Source organism: Protopterus annectens, chromosome 3.part1 (genome assembly GCF_019279795.1).
Source record: "Protopterus annectens isolate FY-2018-M chromosome 3.part1, PAN1.0, whole genome shotgun sequence".
Lineage (NCBI taxonomy): Eukaryota > Metazoa > Chordata > Ceratodontiformes > Protopteridae > Protopterus > Protopterus annectens.
The window spans coordinates 423,990,003-424,010,990 of record NC_056732.1 but is presented as its reverse complement, the minus strand read 5'-3'; positions in this window follow the sequence as shown (position 1 = coordinate 424,010,990).

Below are 20,988 nucleotides of genomic sequence, written 5' to 3'. Positions count from 1 at the left end.
TTGCTTGGTCTAGCCCCTGGTCCACAAAGCACCCTTAGTTGCCCACTCTTAACACCTCACACAAGCCCTTGTAGCTCACCTAATAAAGGAGCTGACATCAAGGGTATAGGGTTGCCACCTTTTCAAATGGCCAAAGTGGGACATTTTTGGTACAGCCATCAAATTTTACAGACCGACACATACCCACGGCCAGTACAAAGGACAGAATTTAACTTTTTTGCTTAAATAAAAGCTTATTCTTGTAGCATTTTAGTTGCTTATTCTGTTTCTTATAACATTTAGGTATTTCAGATACAGAATAACTGTTTTATGCAACTATTACATAAAATATAAGAAATAATTTTGTCCTAAAATCTCAGGACATTTGCCATTTTTGCAATTTTTTGTCAGGACACAACTGCCCAAAGAGGGGCCATCCCTTGCAAAGTGGGACAGGTGGTAACCCTACAAGGGTATGACTCTTCCGTAGTGGCTGCTGACTTCAAATTAAAGGGGGGCTGCAGGAGACAGCTGAATGGGCATGGCCAAATGGAATGGGTGTGGCCAATTAGAAAGGGGTGGGGCTATACTCAAAACCACAACAACTGGAACTTTAATTAAATACGCTGCCCTGGGTGCCAAACCATCATTACGAGAGTCCAAGCAAGACAAAATGAAGTATAAAAGAAAAAAATATTTCAATGCATTGGCTGCATGACAACTTACTTAATATCTAGAGGGAAACACAAAGGTTGTGAGGCATGAAAAAATAAATTACTTTTTAAATACATTACTGGAATGCCTGTCAAATGCAGCTCTAATTATAATTTATATTCAGCTTTATAAAATTACCAAGTAACATGCTGAAAGTAGCAATCTCTGTGATACCCCCACTTGTAAAAATGTTTCTTATCCAAAAAAAGACCTGCTGCCTAACAACTATCTAATTGTTTCATGTGGAAGACATGATCAAAGTAAAAAATGAACAGCAAATAAGAAACAATCCCAAGATAAAGTGCTTAAAGGATTACTGCACAAGTTATGAACCACACATCATAGATTGGCATTCTGTTTAGTTTACGGGTAAAGCCTGCAAAGATGACTGCAAGTCTCCAACAAATGTAATGAGCTTCTGAAAATATTGTAATCCTGTCCTTTATTACAAACACTGTCATATGCATTTCAATACCTAAGGCTTATACGTTATCTAGTTATGTAAATATTCCCTGCATGGCAACAACAAAAAGGCTTTCAATTTTGGTAATTCTTTAACAGTATACTTATTAAAGCTTTCTTGCATCTTACAATCTCTGACAAGCTTACCTGATGGTCATTAAAGCATTGCTACTTAAACACAGAGCAACAAGGGACTGCAACAGCATGCATTTTCTGAATAAAAAAAGCATAAATCAACAGTATAAAAATATGAGAGAAAACCAGAACATTCTGCAAAATCAAGCACAGATGAAAAGTCATGGTCGTACTTGGATGGGGGAATACTCTACACACTTACACTGCATAACTGCTCCTTGCCTTGCTTAGACACATCCAGAGCCACTACAGTTGAGAGTGGGGTGCAACAATTATGCCACAATTTGAAATGTCTCTGGCTGATGTTGATGGCTCTGACACTCATACCTCTCAACCTCAGAGCAAGAAATCTGGACAAAGCCATACATAGAAATGGGACACAGGCCCAAAAATAAGAACAATTTTTAAACATAATAGAATAGTAGTAGGTCTTGCATTAGTATGAATTTTCTGAAGGGTATGAAATCTGAAACTCAAATGTCTGCCATTATTTTCTAACTTCAATCTTTAATGATTTGCCACTAATTTGCCAGAAAACCACAATTTTATTAAAAATGGACCAAAAATGTGATGCAAAATTATAAAACTGCCACACAATACAGCTGGGAATCTGTCAAAGAAGGGACACCTTTTTAATATTAGTACTGTTAACTTGAGCAGCTGGCAAAATAAGAGCATCTATTCTACATGCATTTCTGAAATAAAAATCATCTATAACTCTGATCATTACAGTTATTTATAATTGTAAACCCTCCACGTTTTCTTCCAAAATTGCCATTTTGAGGAGGGATTATTAGGGGGAGAGCAACATTTTGAGCCAAAATTGGGGACAGTTGAGAGGTTTGGATATTCCTAATTCTATAAAGTGATTTATTTGCATGTACCTCTCAACCTCTTAATGCAGGAAATCTGGACAAGGCCAAATATATTGGGGGAACATACAAACAGTACTAAAAATTGCTCTTGTATAAACTTGACAGTTGATAGAATAACAGGTCTTGCTTTAGCATGCATTTTTCTGAAGGTTATGAAGTCTGAAACTCAATGTCTGTCATTATTTAGTGACTTCATTCCTAAATGATTTACCAGAAAACCACAAATTTTATGAAGAACAAACCAAAAATAAGAAGCAAAAATCTGGACAGTTGAGAGGTATAGTTCAGCCGGGGCTGTCTTTGAGTTTGCTGCCCTTCCCCCCCTCACAAAATCATGGTCGAATGGAGCCTCCCCCCTGCAGCCATTCTAATGTCCCATTTCTTGGTTATTTCGCCCCATTTACCATAAACACTGTAATGTGCATACTGCTTTACTTCTGCAATGATTTGGATTTCATTTGAAAGTTTTAATTTGCATTTTACAGCACAAACTTTAATAGATATTTGCTAAACAAAGCAATGCAGTCTCGCAATGAAAATAGAGCATTAAAACTTCTCTGCCCTTGAAACTCACATTCATTGAAACAGCATTGAAACCCACATTCAAAGAAAATACATTTTGCCAGTGGCAGATAAAGATTAACTTTGGGCTGTTTTCAAATCATAGGCCCCTTGAACACAAAACATAAACATGCTCTTTGATACACCTTCCTGATTGTTTTAAATTATATTCCTTGTACAATACAGTACAGTTGTTAGAGGGCATTAAATTATATTCCTTGTACAATACAGTACAGTTGTTAGAGGGCATTTTAAATTTATTGTTTTGAACATTTTTCCAGTAAAGAGTGAAACAAAATGCATGCACCAATAATGACAAAACTGCTCAGTTCAGAACATTTCCTTCATAAAAGTTTACTCAAACTTCTACCATCCAGCAGTATCAGTAAATATGCACAATCTCTGAAGAAGTAAAAGTCATCTAAATAATTCCACATTAAAGAAATCTGCAACTAATGAAGAGGTTGCTGCTAGCCAGTATTTATCACTTGTTTACTTTCTCTAATTATTTTCTATCATGCTTAAACTTTCTGTAGTGACACAGCACACACACACACACACACACACACACACACACACACACACACACACACACACACACACACACACACAGACAAATCCATATGGAGAATAAACCTTCTGCATATGCGGTGTAAATCTTGACATATGGAAAGAAAATGCTGGCCTTTGGGAATTAAACACAGATCTCACACATTTTGTGTGGTTGTTACTAAGTCTACATTAAAAGACAGTGCTGTACAAATCCTGATTTCCCCTAAAAAGCTATTTTCCTTTCAGCTATGAGACCCCTAGTGTGGTTATGTTAATGTCAAATACACACATGCGCGCGCACACACACACACACACACACACACACACACACACACACACACACACACACACTAGACCACATCAATGAAAATGATACCCAAAACACAGAAGGGTAAAATCTCAAACAGTATGCATTTTTGCAGGGGGAAATTACCCCTGCAGCTCCCACAATGTGTGGGGTAAGTCTCCTACACCATTGAATTTATACATAACAACTCCAGAATAGCAGAAGCACAAAGAAGGAAGAAATCTCTGAATACAAAAGAATCACACCTGCCACACACATAGAAACTAAAGTGCCAATGATTTTCAGTGGTAAGAGTTGTTAGTGTTTTATTCTTCAGTATTTTGTAACTTGAGCACCTGATACTTGGGGAAGTTTAACTTGGCAATCTGTAGGGAAGCCATAGATATATATAAAATCTTTCATTTCCTCAACAAAAACAAATATCGACAGGCAAAATGCAATTCACATTATGTTGACAACGTGAATGTCGACCACCACTATGCAGAGTGAAATCCAACATAAAGTGACCTAGGCAGCTGCCTTGGCCCTGTCATGCAAAAAAATTTTTATAAAAAGGAAACATTTCCGCTCTTAAAAATTAATTTAAAGAAACAATAACTTTCTTCTCGGTGTCCAACCTGCCTAAGACTAAAACTTCCTGCTCAACATTTCCTCCTTGGCATGTGTGCAGCAGTTCCTTTCACTGGCTGCAGGCATGCATGTAGTAGACTAGGAAAGTGGTGCTTGATTTAACTATCAGCACAAATGAGAGATCAAAGATGAATTTCTTTCAAGAACAGCTGCTATTTATTTATTTTACATATCTGAATTATGGAAATATGGAGCACACCTTTCTATTTGCTTAGAATGATGACACGCACACACACACACACACACACACACACACACACACACACACACACACACACACACCCTAGTTCAGTCTACCTGAATTAGTTGCAATTGAATTTGTTCCAGTCTGCAAGCTCCACGTAGTACATCCAGTAGTCTTGTCAGCCCGCGCAAGCTAATGGCATTCCCCGCAAGATAATGGAAGGTTTCTGGTTGGTTTCTCAGCTTGCTCGTTCCCTGTGAGAGTAGGCTGGAAGCCCCAGCCTGCCAACCATGCAGTCCGGTGTTGTTCTATTCCACGGTCATCATCACTGCACAGACTTCTGGGCTGCAGGGCAGAGATGCCTTTCTCCCATATCCAGACTTCCTGGTAGAGCAGTCGGAGTTCTGTGAGTACGAGGAGAGCAGTCTGAGGTTCAACACGCATGCCAGGAGAGCAGTCCAGAGTTCAGCACACATGCGTGGAGTTCGTGATTTTTGTTTTATTTTCTTTTTCTTCCAAGACTCATGATTTATGTTCTTCTTTCTACAGGTGGGGGGCTGCAGTCCTGCAGTCCTATAGCACGAGTCACCCCTGTGACTCTTCTCAATTTTTCCACAGTCAGTTTGGTGGACATATCTTGAGACAATGTAGCAATTGTCACACTTTCACTGACAACCATTTAATCCTTAAAGAAACAGATACAGTTTGTGAGAGATGTATAGACACATCAATAGAGGCAAAGCTCTCACTTACAAGTACATAGAATAAAAATCAGGTTGGCAGAAACACATTCACTACATTCAACACATAGTATGCACATCATACATAGACCAACTTATGCCGAGGCACATATGTAATCTTTCCAAACCCCATAGACTTCCCAGACACTCTGCCTGCAAATTTTGTCCTCAGAAAACAAACAGCATTCAACAAAAGCAACAGTAAACAATACACATACAGCCACACCCAATGGAGCCTCAACTAAAAAACCTATAAGGCAAAAAAACACAGTATCCAGGACTCTAATCATATGGGATTCGATTGTGCTTACTTATGTCCTACTGATCAGGCTGGACAAAGGGAAAATAATGGTCAGTTGCTTATCTGGATCCAGGATTTGCCAAGTTACACATACACTCAAGTCATTACACCACAGGTACAAGTGTAACAGTCATAGTCCATGTAGATGTAAATGATCTGAGACATACCTCCTTAGACTATATGAAGAGAGACATTAGGAAGCTCTCAGACTATGTGTCACAGACTGGTATTTGTCTGACACTGAACAGTATTCTACCTTCGCCAAGAATGATGGCACAATACAAACAAAACATGATCGACTTTAATAATTGGCTTAGTTTAAAGTGTCATTTTAAGGGTATACAATATCTGTAAGCAAGGAACAATATGATTAACAAACTATGTTGCTTTTCCAGGGATAGCATGCACCTATGCCCTCTCAACTTTTGAATATTGGTTAAGACATTGTCCTAGCCCACAGAGCCATTTTAGGCAATGCCAAATTGTCAAATAATTTCAGAATCAACCCATGGGAATTTAAAGGTGTTACTGCTCAATGCCAGAAGTTTAGGCAAGAAGCTCCACTCCCTCAAAGCTCTCCTTATCCTGGAGAATGCAGACATCTGTGCAGTTACCAAGATACACTTTTAACTGTTAAAGTAAATTTGGAACGTAAAAACAAATGATTATTCTAAAAAACAAGTATACCTCCTACCCATTTGGTTTTTACACCCTAAGACCGAAGGTGGGATGGGTACCAACAGCTTGGAAAATGGGGATAACCCACATAATTACACACCTAACGATATACCAACTGATTTAGAGCATGAGACCTATGAAAACACATCTGAACATTATGAGACAAACTTTCCCCTTTCAAATTAAAAAAGAGGAGTTGTTATAACCCACCCCTGCACCCCCTAGTTTCGGCTTTTGAGAAAGCATGTGAAAATGAAATTCAGAAAGAATTTAGAGAGTTAAACAACATGAAGCATTTCAATTTAACCAAGGATGAATTCATTCTTTTTAACGAAGTTAGAACTAACACCATGCTTAGAATAATGAAGCCTGACAAGGGGGGAGGGGTTGTATTGTTTAATACCATTGACTATATAGACCAACTTACTCTTATGTTTTCAGACACAGATAAATATGAAATGACATCTAGAAACGAGGTTAATATAGCACACAGAAAAATACAGTTATTTTTGGAAGATTCCTTATTACAGAGGGTCATATAAGAAGATTTGTTTAATTTTTTGACCATTGACTACCCATTTGTGCCCAAGGCCTTCGGTATCCCCAAAGTACATAAATGTATTGACCAACCTCCATTTAGGGTGATCATTTCAGCTAAGAATAGTTGTACCCATACTTTAAGTACTTTTGTGGATAGAATATTGAAGAATTTTGTTGAGCCCATTGATTATTTACTCAAAGATTCGTGGGATTGTTTGGCCAAATTCAAAGGTGAATGGTATGACAACAATGTTATTTTTCTACCATTGACGATGTCGATTTATTTACTTCCATTCCTCATAATGAAGGGTTGGAACTGTTTTATGAGGCTATTAGGGAGCTTACCCCTTTTCAGACTCTATGATTAATTTCATTTTGGCCATTATGGCATATGTCCAAACCAACAATTTTTTCACCTTTGAAGGTGAGTTCTATAGACAAGTACAGGGGGTAGCAATGGGTGCTACTTGCTCCCCTATATATGCCAATATGATACTCTATGCATGGGAAAAGAAGTATATTTTTACTAGTATATATAAATCCTATTGGTATACTTATAATAGATTTTTGGACAAGGTATTTATTCTATGGAAGAATGATTCTGTTGACTTAAAAGAATTTATGAATTATATGAACATGATATGTCCTTATTTTAAATTTACAGCTAGGCATTCTAAGAATAGTATTGATTATTTGGATGTTACATTATTTAAGGATGTTATAAGTAAAACATTTGTTTCAAAAATCCATAGGAAGGAAACATTTTCCAATAGTTATTTGGATTTTCAGAGTACCCACCCTATGCACACTAAAAGGGACATATTTACGGGTCAGTTGGTTAGGGCAGGTAGGATGTGTTCCACTAGAGAGACATTTATGGAAGAACTAGTTAACATCAGGAAAATGTTTGAAATGAGAGGATATCCCCATAAACTTCTAGCCAACATAGTAGAAGAAATAAAGGATGGCTGGGGGATTAAATACACACCCTTGTTAGGTAGTGGTGAAACAATACAAAAAAATGTAAACAGTGTTACAAGGAGTGGTGTTTACAACACAAGTATGGTCACAACCTTTGGGGTTGGGGAAAAAATACTCAGGGGTATTATACAAAGGAATTGTAACATTTTTAAGGGTAATGTTGACATTTCTAGACTTTTGGGTCAATCACCAAACTTTATTTACAAAGCAGGAAAAAAATTCAAAAATCTAATGGAGCAGGTGGTTATACAGAGACCATTGAATACAAAAGGAACAACTAGATGTGGAAATGGTAACCAATGCACTTTCATTTTAAACAAAGATATAGTACACATAAAGGCCATCATAGAGGCATTTTTTTACAAAAAGGCAATTGCAACACCAAAGGGGTAATATACATTTTGGTGTGTCAGAAATGTGATAATTATTATGTGGGTAAAACCACTAGAAATTTTAGGACACGCATTTATGAGCATTTATATGCTATTAGCAAGAACAACATGAAAAATGCACTTTACAGACGCACCTTAGTTTGCCAGGGTGACACGATGTTTAAATATGGCATATTAGAAGTTGTACCACACAACCCAAGAGGGGGTTGATGGGAACTTCTAGTAGATTTGAGAGAATTTTATTGGATAATTAAATTAAATGCCTTGGAAGCACCAGGTTTAAATGATTATTTATCCCTGGCACCTATTTTAAGGAAAAGGGCATTAATTTTATGAATTTTATGAATTTTATAAATTCTCTAACTTAATAATTCCTTAATTCACTCATTCATGTTTATTTTTATCCAATTGTGGACATTTTGTAAAAAATATATACTTCAACTTAATGTATTTAAACATCTAATTGATTAATTGATTGATTGAGTGTCTTGGTTTCAATAGGTTGATTCTATGGAAATGTGTATTTGGTTCTGAGGATGTCCCCTAAGTGTTATGCAGGGGAAGAAAGCACTTAACCTGGTTCATTTGATTTTATATGATGGTGTTCTAAGAATAAACGATTTTACAAAATCCTACAAGTGCACTTTCCTGCTGTGTGGAGCTTATGGTGTGTTTCCTGGCTTAGGACATCTGTTTTTCGTTTTCCTGGTACCTGTTTGATGTCCTTCACCAACGGTCTTTCTGGATGCCTGTAAGTTGGTTAAACAGGATGATGTGCTAGAGTTTCTTCACCATTTACAAATTACCACAGAGGAAATCCTATACCATATCCTAGCAAGCTATAGGTCACCATCTATTATGTCCCAGGAAACCCATACCTCATACTCAGACCCAGAAGCATAGCTGGTTTAACCAGTGTCCTGGGCCGGTACCCCCTCAGCTCTTCAAGTTAAGACCAAAAAAAGCACTTTATTGTTATAAGCCGATACATCTAAGTGATCAGCTTATTACAGTTAGATATATGACCCTCCCCCCTCAAAAAAAAAACAGATGATCTTTCTACTGGCAGAAAACCAGGTGTCTAGCTGCATGACACACACCCTAATCCCTCCTGTCCCCCACCATTCAGGTCCTGTTTTTGTGCCCTTCCCCAAACCCTACTTTAATACACTTTATTTAAAAACAGATAATTTTTTTTCTTTTAAACTGTAGCAAACTTTGCTACAAATGAAGCAAACAGTTGCTACAGTTTATACCCTACTTGAATGGAGCCCTACAACACTCATGTTTTAGTTAAGAAAAAAGATTTCTTCTTTGCAAACTGTAGTAAACAGTTGCTACCATTTATACCTTGCCTGCAATTAGAGCTATGGCACTCATATTTTAGTTAAAAAAAAAAATCTGTTTAAACTGTAGCAAACTGCTTGCTACAAATGTAGCAAATAGTTGTTACAGTTTATACCTGCCTGCATGCAGCCCTACGGTGCGTGCTCAAGTTTAGTTAAAAAAAACTGTTTTGTTATTTTTACTTTAGAAGTATAGCAGCTTTGGTTGCTACAGTTTAGACCACACACAGAGTGCTACACCACTCAGGTTTCACTGCAAATGCAATGCTGGCTTTTAAAAGCTGGTACTGCATCAAAGAACTATCGGGATCAGCTGATTGCCCCAACACTTTGCACTCAGGGCAGTTGCCTCCCTTGACCCAGTCTAGCTATGTTACTGCTTAGAGCTACCGGAGACAATCACCATTTAACCAAACACCATACTCACTGGGGGCTTTAATTACCACTCTATGGACCGGAAATTCTACACTAGTCCAAATTTGTAAGCCCAGAGATTACTGGACTTTGTAAACACAAACACCATAGATCAGTTAGTTTATACCCACAATAGAGGTACAAACATAATGGACCTGGTACTCACAATTATGAGAGAATGATGCATCTCACCCAGTGTTATGTCCTGTCTTGTAAAGTCAGATCATGAAGTAAAAATAAATTCTGCAACTCCAGTAAACCCTGTAACAGTTAGGAACTATTCCAAGGCAAACTACCTTTTATTAAGTGATAACCTCTTAAAATTCCAAGCCTCTCCAACCACAGTATCAGCCAATGTGGAATTGTTCACAGAAATTCTGTACAACCATGCCAATGGTAGTATAAAGGCTGATGTACCTACCAGAAGTAAACCCAAAACAAACTCTACAAGCAAAACACTGGTGGAATCCAAAAGTAAACAGGATGAACAATAAAAAAATCATAGCTAAAATTAGGAATAGTAACATACAAAAAGATAAAAAATCCCTCGAATTAAATAAGCAAATAAGAGGGCTAATTAAGTGTAATAAGTGTAATAAAGCCAAGTTTGAGGTAAGAATAGCTTCTCCAGCAAATAAGATGTCTTTAGTTATGTCAGAAACCTCAAAGACAGCAAACAACAATGTAACAAACTGGTTGTAACTAAAACCATGCTCACAGAGCCAGGAAAAATAGCAAATCTACTGACTAATAAATTCAGCTTCAACTTTAACCTCCACTCACCCAAGCCACCTCCCAGGAAATTATATCTAATATAACCCCTTCAAATATCAATAGGGATCAGGTCTTAGTTTTGCTGTCTAAGGCCAAGAACACCAGAATGTCTCCTAAATACCTGAAATATGACCTATCAGGACCATTACAGTCACAATTCAACTATAGCCTCTAACCAGGTTTAGTGCCACACAAATGGAGAACTGCAGCAATCGTCTCTTCACAAGGGTGGACCATCAACACATCCTGGGAACTAGAGACCCATTATTCTGCCAAGTCTCATATGCAAAGCCATGGAAAGAATTATCATGGAAATGACTAACAATGACATAAGAAACCTTCAGACTATGGACCCCACTCAGTATGGTTTTGTTATAGGTAGGTCATGCCTACTAAACGTGGTAGACTTTTTTGAGAAAGTCACTAAGGCAATGAATGAGGGCAAAATTATGCATATTTCCTGCCTTGACCTGGTTAAGATATTTGATACTATACTCCACTCAGGCATTGTGAACAAACTCGTGGAGTTAAGCAATAGACTCCTGTGTATAACACTGATAGTCATCTGGCTGACAGATAGGAATCAGGCAGTTGGATGGTGCAGTGGTGCAGCAGTAGTGTTGTTGCCTCCCACCAAGAGGTTCTCTGGTTTGATTATTGGCTGGGGTGCCTTCTGTGTGGAGTCTGCATGTCCTCCCTGTGTTTATGTGGGTTTCCTCTGGGTGCTCCAGTTTCCTCCCATGTTACAAAGACATGCATCTGGAGCATTTCTTGCTGGGCCTCTGCTGAAAATTGGCTTGTTCCAAGTTGGACTTTCCCAGTTAATGAATGGAAAATAAAAAGGTTAGGACTGGAGAGACTACCTCAATAAAGAGGCAAGTCAATAGTAGATTTCCTCATGGCTCTGTGCTGGGTCTGTTCTTCTTTGGCATCTACTTCTTGGAAGTGAAGACCAACATCAAGGGCCTCTGGCGGACCATGTTTGCAGAGAATTGCAAACTAGGAGCGGTCACAGAATCCTCCCAAGATACTAACATCTTACAGGAAGGTCTAACACAAACAAATGAATGGTGCCAAAGCCTTGACTTAAATCTCAGTGCTAAGAAATAATTACTAGTACCTTTTGGAAAGTCAGCCACTCTGAGAAACTATTGCATTGATAAAACACACCTAAGAGAAGACCCAGTAGTCAGGGATCTGAGGGCACACATAGATAGCAATCTGACTTTCAACCAACATGTACCTAAGGTAGCAAGGAACTATATTACTCAACTTAAAAGTAAGGGCATGGCATCCAGATCCAGGTGGGTCATTGTGCTAAAGTATTCAGCCCTCATTAGACCCATCATTGAGTATAACACCCCCTTCAGTATGTACCTCACCAGCCGCATGCAACAACTAGAATGTCCACACAGGTTCCTCACAAAAAGAATACAATGAGTAAACACAATGTCCTACACAGATTACCTCAAAGCCCTAACTCTGTAATCTGCTTCCCACAGATTGTTGAGAGGTGATTGGTGCCTGACATACAAATCATCCTTCGATCCTGCTCTTATGGACCATTTGCATAGCTGAAGAATGATCCTCATCAGAATGATGATATCTAAGGACCTAGATGCAGATTCAGTAAAGCATATACTGTCCGATAAAACCATGTGTGCATCACAGTGCAACACGAACACAACAGCGCACTGTTTTGTATTCAGTAAGCAGCTCTACACACTGTGTAGAGCCATGCAAACATGGTAATCATTGTGGCATGTTAATTACAGCATAAGCAGCTGAATTGTATGCTTATCAACCAATCCAAGCTGGAGGAGCTATTCAACAAGCTATAAAGACTCAGTGCTGGTTTTCCTTGTGAATTCCAAAACCTATTGGAATACAGCCATGGACACTAGTCTACATGTAAAGAATGTTAGGGGCTGCTGTTGCTCTTATTCATGTGTATGTGCAGCAGGCCCAAGTCTATGCTGCTGATGCTGCTAATCGACCACGGCCAAGAAGGAGAAGGGTGCTTAGACCCCATGTAGCATTTCACAATCTGCATGAGGTGCAAATTGTAGAGCACTACAGGTGAATAGAGACACACGACAGGAACTCTGCAAATTCTGTTGTCCTCAACTGAGAGCAAGGCCAAACTGAGGTGGAACCAATCTAAGTGGAGACTAAGGTATGTGTAGCACTTAGAAATTTAGCTAAAATAACCTTCCAGAGACCAATGAGGGCATGCTGGGGGTGTCACAGGCATCAGCATCCAGAATCCCCCATCAGTTCCTGAATGCTATGATACAACATGCTAGTGACTACATACATTTTCCTCATATACCTGTAAACACAGCCAGAACTATGCAGGAGTTCTACCCTGCAGCACACACCCTGAAGTCCTGGGTGCCAAGATTGTGCACATGTAGAAATCAAAGCACCACCTTATGAACAAGGAAGGGTGTAAAAAAATAGAAAGGGCTACCACTCCATTAACTGCCAGGTCATGTGTAACACTAAGGGAATCATCCTGAATGTGTGTGCTGGCAACTCAGGCAGTTACCATGACTCACATATCTGGCACTACTGCCAACTGTATGAGATGTTTACGGGGGGGGGGGGGTATCCTACAGGATCATTTACTAGGCGGTGCAGGTTATGCACTGGAACTGTGGCTGATGACGCCCATCAGAAATGCATACACACCAAATGAAGAATGCTTTAATAAGGCACATGCTCAAACAAGAAATATCATACAGTGTGTAGTTGGGCTGTTGAAGTCACGGTTCCCGTACCTAGATAGAACTGGGGGCCCCTTGCAGTACAATCCCCATACATGTGCTGAAATATTCACCATCTGTGCCATGCTTCACAACATTATCCTGAGAAAGCAGCTGCAACAGGAACACCAAGGGGAAGCGCCACACATCCCACACCACTGGCAAGGTCACCACAGCCACATGCAAGTCAAGAGTCAGAGGGGAAACCAGCAGCCACTGTTGGTGTAAGCAGATGTAGATATGTGCAATATGCTGTTACACTGGCCAAGAGGCAACAGATAGCACACACACACTGACCACCTAAGGGGCTAAAACCTTCATCCTATCACACACATACAGGAACACTGATGCCAGGCAAAGCCTTTACTTACCCATCTAATGGCTGTGTACTGCTAGCATCAGACAAAGTTAGCCCCAAACTAAAACTCTTGCAATTGCCAGATTCCCAAGTTAGGTGTTGAACCTAGAATAGAAAAATAAATGTCTAAGAATACAAATGAATGGCATATCCTGTGCCACAAATACAACCCTAAGTATGTCCTCAAAGGCCCTATTGGAATGTGACTGCACCTCCATGATGAACATAAACATAGGTCAAGTGGCATGGAAAGACACACCAAGATCAGGTGAAGGATGGACAGCAGGCCTTCTCCGAGCACCCCTAACAACCCTCCTGAATGGCACCTCACCCACACATTGGCTATAGCCAGAGTCAACAGACACTGAAGCCACAGTAACCACACTACCCTGATAAAGTGTCTCACCCTCCACCTGTCCAATATTGGAGGGCTCACTGGAATGGGTTTGTGTAGGTCTACTGTCTGTGTCCAATGGAATTACAAGGAATGGCTGAATGTGAAACTCAGTGGCAGATTTTACCTCTGCACCTCTCAACTGTGCCTGCGTTTGCCCACCATCATTATCAGAGTCTGCTGATATTCTGACATCAGGTGGGAAGAGTTTGACACTTTCACTGTCAGGATCACCTGTGGTAATAAGCAACAAACTCAGGAAAGAAATCAATACCTACACTACTACAATTTAATATATGCTAACAAACTAACACTGGTACCACTATCACATATGGTATAGCAATACACACATAGTCCTGTCACCCTCCTCACACATATGGACAAATGCATATTTTTGCCAAATGATCATCATTACTGAAATAAAAATGTTTGGCTTACCATGTGCAGATGATTCCACACTTGCTAGGGAGGATGATCCTGGAAGACGTTAAGAACACCATCATCACAACAACAATAACATGGGGAGGTATTGCTTTTATATATCCATTAACAATACATTTAACTGAAACTTGGATGGCACTTCCATCCCAAGCACATGTGTAATGAACCAGAATATGTTGTTAACTGTATCAATCTATAAATAGTCCCGCCCCCCCAAAAAAAATGTATTAAATCAACTTAACTATTGTTTTCAGAATTTTACTACACAAGAAATCATTAAGAATTGACATATATAAGCTTACCTGGAAGCTCCTCCTGGGACATACTTATCTTCCCTGAAACAGCAGCAACAACATCATTCTCATGCTGTTGTGCACTTTCCACTGGGCTCTCTGTATCTCTGACAGTGGACAGGAACTCTTCATTTGGTGTCAGTGGCAGTTCTATAACAGGTCTCACCTGGTAGCTAGCTGTCCATGGGCCACTGCAGCTGCTTTCCTTTGGGCTGATGAACTCATCTCAGTGGTCCTATGACACACCTGATCATATGCCCTGCTGTGCCCCCAACAGCATTAACTTTATTCACTATCTGGCTCCAAATTTGCATTCTTCCACACATATCTCCATGTCCTCTCTCAAGCAGAAAGGCACCATGTTGATGAAAGGTTTGTACAATCACATCATTTTCTGAGTCACTGAAGGGGTGGTTCAGTGGTGTAGCTAGAGTTTGTGCCACCCAGGGCTGTTTTTGAGTTTGCCACCCCCCTCATAAAGTCATGGTCAAATAGAACCCCCATACACAGCCCTCCCCCTTGCAGCCATTCCAGTGTCCCATTACGTGGCTATTTCTCCCACATTTACAGCAAATACTGCAATGTGCATACTGTGTTATGCTTTACTTCTACAATGGTTATTTGGATTTCATTTAAAACTTTTATTTTAATTTTTATAGCACAAACACTGATAGACATCTGCTAAACAAAACAATACAGTATCCCAATGAAAACAGACTTAGCATTAAAACTTCTCTGTCCCTAAAACTCCCATTCATTGAAACCCACATTCAAAGAAAATGCATCTGGCCAGTGGCAGATAAAGTTTACCTTTGGGCTATTTTCAAATTATAGGCCCTCTGCAGACATATTTAGGAACATGCAAACATGCATGTGTTCTTTGATTTCACCTTCCTGATTGTATCAAATTATATTCCTTGAATAATACAACACACTTGTCTGAGCGCATTTTAAATTTATTGTTTTGAACATTTTTGCAGTAAAAAATGAAGCAAAATGTATGAACCAACAATGACAAAACAGCCCAATTCAGAACATTTGCATCATAAAAGTCTACTCAGACTTCTGTCATTACAATCCACCAATATCAGTAAATATGCACAATCTCTGCAGAAGTAAAAGTCATCTAAATAATTCCACATTAAAGAGATCTGTAACTAATGAAATGGTTGCTGCTAGCAAACAACTTTATTTCACTTTCATCTAGAAATAAAGTGCCTGTTGCCCTTGAAGAATAAATTGCCTATGTTTCATTAAAAATGATAACCTAGTAATGTTGCAATAGGGAATGGATGGCAAACTGATAACAGGTTTATAGTCACTAGTTATCTCCTCCAAAGGAGGACATTCACAGGACTGCAGCATCCACCCCTTTGAATTACAACAGTATAATATCAGCAATCCATGTATATACTGCGGGAATAGAACCCACAGCCATCTGCACTAAAAGCAAGTATACTACCTGTTACACTACTAACAATACAAGCAGACTTGACATAAGCAGCACTAAACTACTGTTCCCCTGAATATCTCAGCTCCTTGTAAAATCCACTTGACACTCAACTATCTCTCTCAACTTTGCAACACAAGAAATCTGGAAAAAGCCAAATTTTATTGGGTGGGGGACAAAGGCCCAAAACCAGGGACACATTTTAAACATTGCTTGTATAATCTTAGAAAATTGCTAGAATAAAATGTTTTGTGTTACCATGCGTTTCCTGAAAGTTAAGAAGCCTGAAACTTAAATGGCTATCATTATTTAGTGAATTCAGTTCTCACTGTTTGCCAGAAAACTATAAATGTTAAGAGGAACAAACCAAATGTATGAGCTAAACATTCTGTGAAAATCTAGACAGCTGAGAGCAATGGACTCAACTCCTTGAATTGTAAACAAGTGGTGGTATGGGAAGAGAATTCAGGCTCTTGCTCCTTATAGCCTATGTACAGGATCTGAGCCTGAGTTACACTAACCACCAGGTATACCTAACTAGGGCATTTTACACACACACACATACACTTCTGAAGCAAACACACACTTCTGAAACAATCATACTACCAGTAAACTTCTGTGGAGAAGCAATCAATCACACATTCAGCTGTGCATGCCTAACACATGCACAGATGTGAAGCTACGGGACACAGTTCTTAAAGAAGAATTTCCTTAGTTTTGTAAGTAAATGTGACAGTCCAGTCCCAGAAGTGCCATTGGGGTGGACTACCCATCTCGCCCCCACCTAGGTATGTCACTGGGGTGTTTTCAGGTATTGGAATGCTTGTGAGCCATAGTCTTAGGTGACATAAAACACAAAAGAAGGATACTACACATAAATATCACATAAATGAAAGTTCTGCATAGATATAACTTATATTATTCATTTTTCAGTATTACCCACTGGAAAAACAAAAAAACTTCAGTTATTCAAAGATAAAAAAGGATTATAAGGATTATGTGGTTGTAATATAACACACTCACACACAACCAAGGTTTGACCCACAACAAGGACAAACAATAGCAAAGCAAACCTCTGCAAAAATATTTTTTGGTTGTGGCAACACAGAAATGGAACTTGGCTCCCCCACCCCCAAAACAGCAGGTAAATGACATTCTGTGCCAAACAAGGAATAACACATCAATTATAGGATCATTGTAAGTTATTAGGCTAATGCCCCTTACAAACCTAGTCAGATTTACCCTTGTTGCCACAATCAGCACCTATTGCACCTGTTCAAGGGGGAAACAGGTGAAACCCCGAATTTACAGTTACCCATTCAATCATCCAGATTGCATTTGAAGAGGGCCAATGAGGTGCTCTGTTTGATGTGAAGTAGGAGTCTATTCCAAAGGTGTGGTAACCTCTGAGAGACAAATCTGTCCCTCCAGCAGGTTCTATTGATATCACATATGAGGTTTAGGTCCTTAGAGTGAGTAACCTGTATGCCATTTGAGGTGCGGATGTACATCATTTCAAATAAAGCAGGGTCAGAGATCACCTTATATGTAAGGTAGAGATTGCTTCTGAGTAGTCTGTATGAAACAGAATAAAGAGACAGTGATTTCAGCAAATCCACATAGGATAGGGGCTGAAGACCTTGAATTTTCCTTGTGTGGAACCTTTGTGAGCTCTCCAGTTGCTTTGAAAGGCACGTACCAAAAGGGGCATTGTATTCAACTATTGGCCTAATGAGTGAAGAGTACAGGGAGGTGATAACTTCTCCTTTTCTTGATGCAATGCCCTTACTTATGAGATGAGCCATATAGAATCCCCTTCTTACCACTGTGGAAATATGGTGATCAAACGGTAGGTTGCTGTCAACCTGAGCTCCCAGCTCTCTTACCACTGAGTGTGTACTTAATGTATTGCAATTGATGTTGTAATTTGCAAGAACATTGCTCTTACTGAAAGGGATAATAATGCATTTTTTGCATTGAGTCTGAGGCTATGACTTTGGCACTAGTCATTTGCTTGTGTAAGACCTTCTTGAAGGATGTCGTTTGGAGATTCTTTGACTGCACCCAGTTTGCAGTCATCAGCAAACTTTGTCAGCCACGGTTCCTTGGTTTTAGCTTGTACTTCAGAGAAACAAATTCCAAACAGTAGAGGTCACAGGACCAATCCCTGTGGAACGCCACTGGTTACGGGTCTCCTGTTGGAGGTGGATTCCCCTATTTTGAATGTATGGGTTCTATCAGTGAATGAGTTCACAAACCACCTTATGATATAAGGGTTGATATCTAGCTGAGAGAGTTTGTCAGTGATGCCTGAGTGAGGGATAGTGTCAAATGTCTTGGCTAGGTCTAGATAGGTTGCATACATAGACTTCCCCTAATCTAGGGCCCTGGTGACTGTCTCAAAAAAGTATATCAGGTGTAACAGGGCATGATCTCCCCTTGACAAATCCAAACTGGGCAGGATCTAGTCTTTGTTTCATAGGTTCATAGGTAGGTACTAGGCTATTGGCCTTAGGGCCTATATAAGCCTAGCCAAAAGGTACCATGGCTTTCGCCACCCAAGAAAATTATTTTCCCGTGCCCCTGTCGAGCAGAGCCACAGACGTGATCCCTGGGGTGAATTTCCTATCTCCCATCCAATCATCAAGACTTTTCTTGAAGAGTGCTAATGAGGAGCTTTGTTTGATATAGATAGGTAGCTTGTTCCAGAGAATGGGAAGTCTCTAGGACAGGAATCTATCCCTTCAGCATGTTCTGTTTATTGTGGTGACAAGGTTTCGGTCCCTAGAGTGTGTAGCTCAGCGGGATTGGGATTTCTTTAAGTGGAGCATGTCCAACAGCTCTGGGCTTGACATAGCTTTGTATGTTAGGCAGAGATCGCATCTGAGTAGGCAATATGCGATGGAGTAAAGCTGGAGTTTTTTTGAGATGGTCTGCGTAGGGCATCCGTTTGAGGCCAGTAATTTTCTTTGTGAGGTATTTCTGCAACCCATCCAGTTGTAGATGTCTTGTGAGGTACATACCAAAAGGGGCATTGTACTCTATAATGGGTCTAATGACTGATGAGTAGAGTGGGACAATGACCTCTTTTTTCCTGGATCAGAAACCTTTTGTGATGAGGTGTGCCACATAGAAGGATTTCCTGACTACTGTGGCGATGTGATTATCAAAGGAGAGACTACTGTCCGCCTGTGTCCCAAGGTCTCATCACTCTTTCAGTGTTAAGTAGACTAATGCCTATGTGGTTGTTCATGGGTACAGAGTTTTTACCAAAAGGGATGACAATACACTTTTTGGCATTGAGCTTGAGGCCATGGCTTTGACACCAGGGCATCTGTCTCAGTGAGGCCCTTTTGTAGGATGTCCACATTGTTAGGAGTTTTGATTATGGCTCCTAGTTTTCAGTCATCTGCAAACTTCATTAGCCAAAGATCTTCTGTGTTAGTCTGTACTTCAGAGAAGTAGATACCAAACAGGAGATGACCCAGGATTGAACCCTGTGGAACTCCACCTGTCACTGGGCCGAAGTTGGATTTGGAGTCTGCTACTTTCACAGTGTGGGTTCTGTCAGTGAGCCAGTTGGCAACCCATCTTGTGACATAGGGATTTATACCTAGTTTAGTGAGCTTATCTATAATTCCAGAGTGGGGGATGGTGTTGAAATCCTTGGCGAGATCTAGATAGGCTGTGTGAGCCACCTTATCCTCATCTACAGCTTTGGTGACCATTTCAAAGAAGTCTATTAGGTTTAGGAGAAATTATCTGCCTTTTACAAACCCGAACTGGGTGGGGTCCAGAGTTTGGAGATTACCAATGTCATTGTTTATAAATTCCATGATAATACATTCCATAGCCTTGCAGACCAGGCTCGTCATGCTAATGGGGTGGTAGTTCCCAGGGTCCGTGGTAGCTCCCCCTTTGTGGACTGGGATAACTATCGCTGTGTACCATTCAGCGGGCACAAAGCCTGAGGTGAGGCTATGATTTAACATGGTACTTAGGTGGGGTGCCAGTTCATTCTGTAGTTCATGTAGAATGCAGCCTGGGATGTTGTCAGGTCCCATGGATGCTGTGTTCTTGGCTTTGAAGAGTGTGTTTTTACCTGTGCAGTCATGATTACAGGAACTTTGCATTCTTCCGGTATAGAGATGGGCCCTTTATGGGATGAGAGGGGGGCAAAGTTAACACTGAACCTATCTACCAGGATGTTGGAGATTACTTATATTTTTGTTGATAAGGCCCATGATGATTTTCTCAATGACCTTGCAGATAAGGCTAGTTAGGCTAATAGGTCTTTAGTTCCCAGAGTCAGTAGAAACACCACCTTTGTGCAAGATGATAATGGTAGCTGTTTTCCATTCAGCTGGGACAAAGCCAGTGCTTAGACTGTGACTGAAAAGAGTACCCAATGGGGATGCTAATTCTTGTTTGAGCCCATGTAGGATGCAGCCTGGGATGTTATCAGGTCCCATTGATGCTGTTTTTTTTTTTATCTTACATATGGCATTTATGACCTGCTCTTTAGAGATACAAGATAAGGGACAGATAGTATGGATGTCATGAGGTACGTGTGGTGGGGAGAGGGCAGTGAAGTTTACAACAAGCCTGTCAGCTAACAGGTTACCTATGGCCACCAGCTCAGCATATGTGTGACCATTAACTACTAGTTCAGTGCAGATCTGGGCCTTACATATTAGGTTACAGATGTAACTAAAGAAT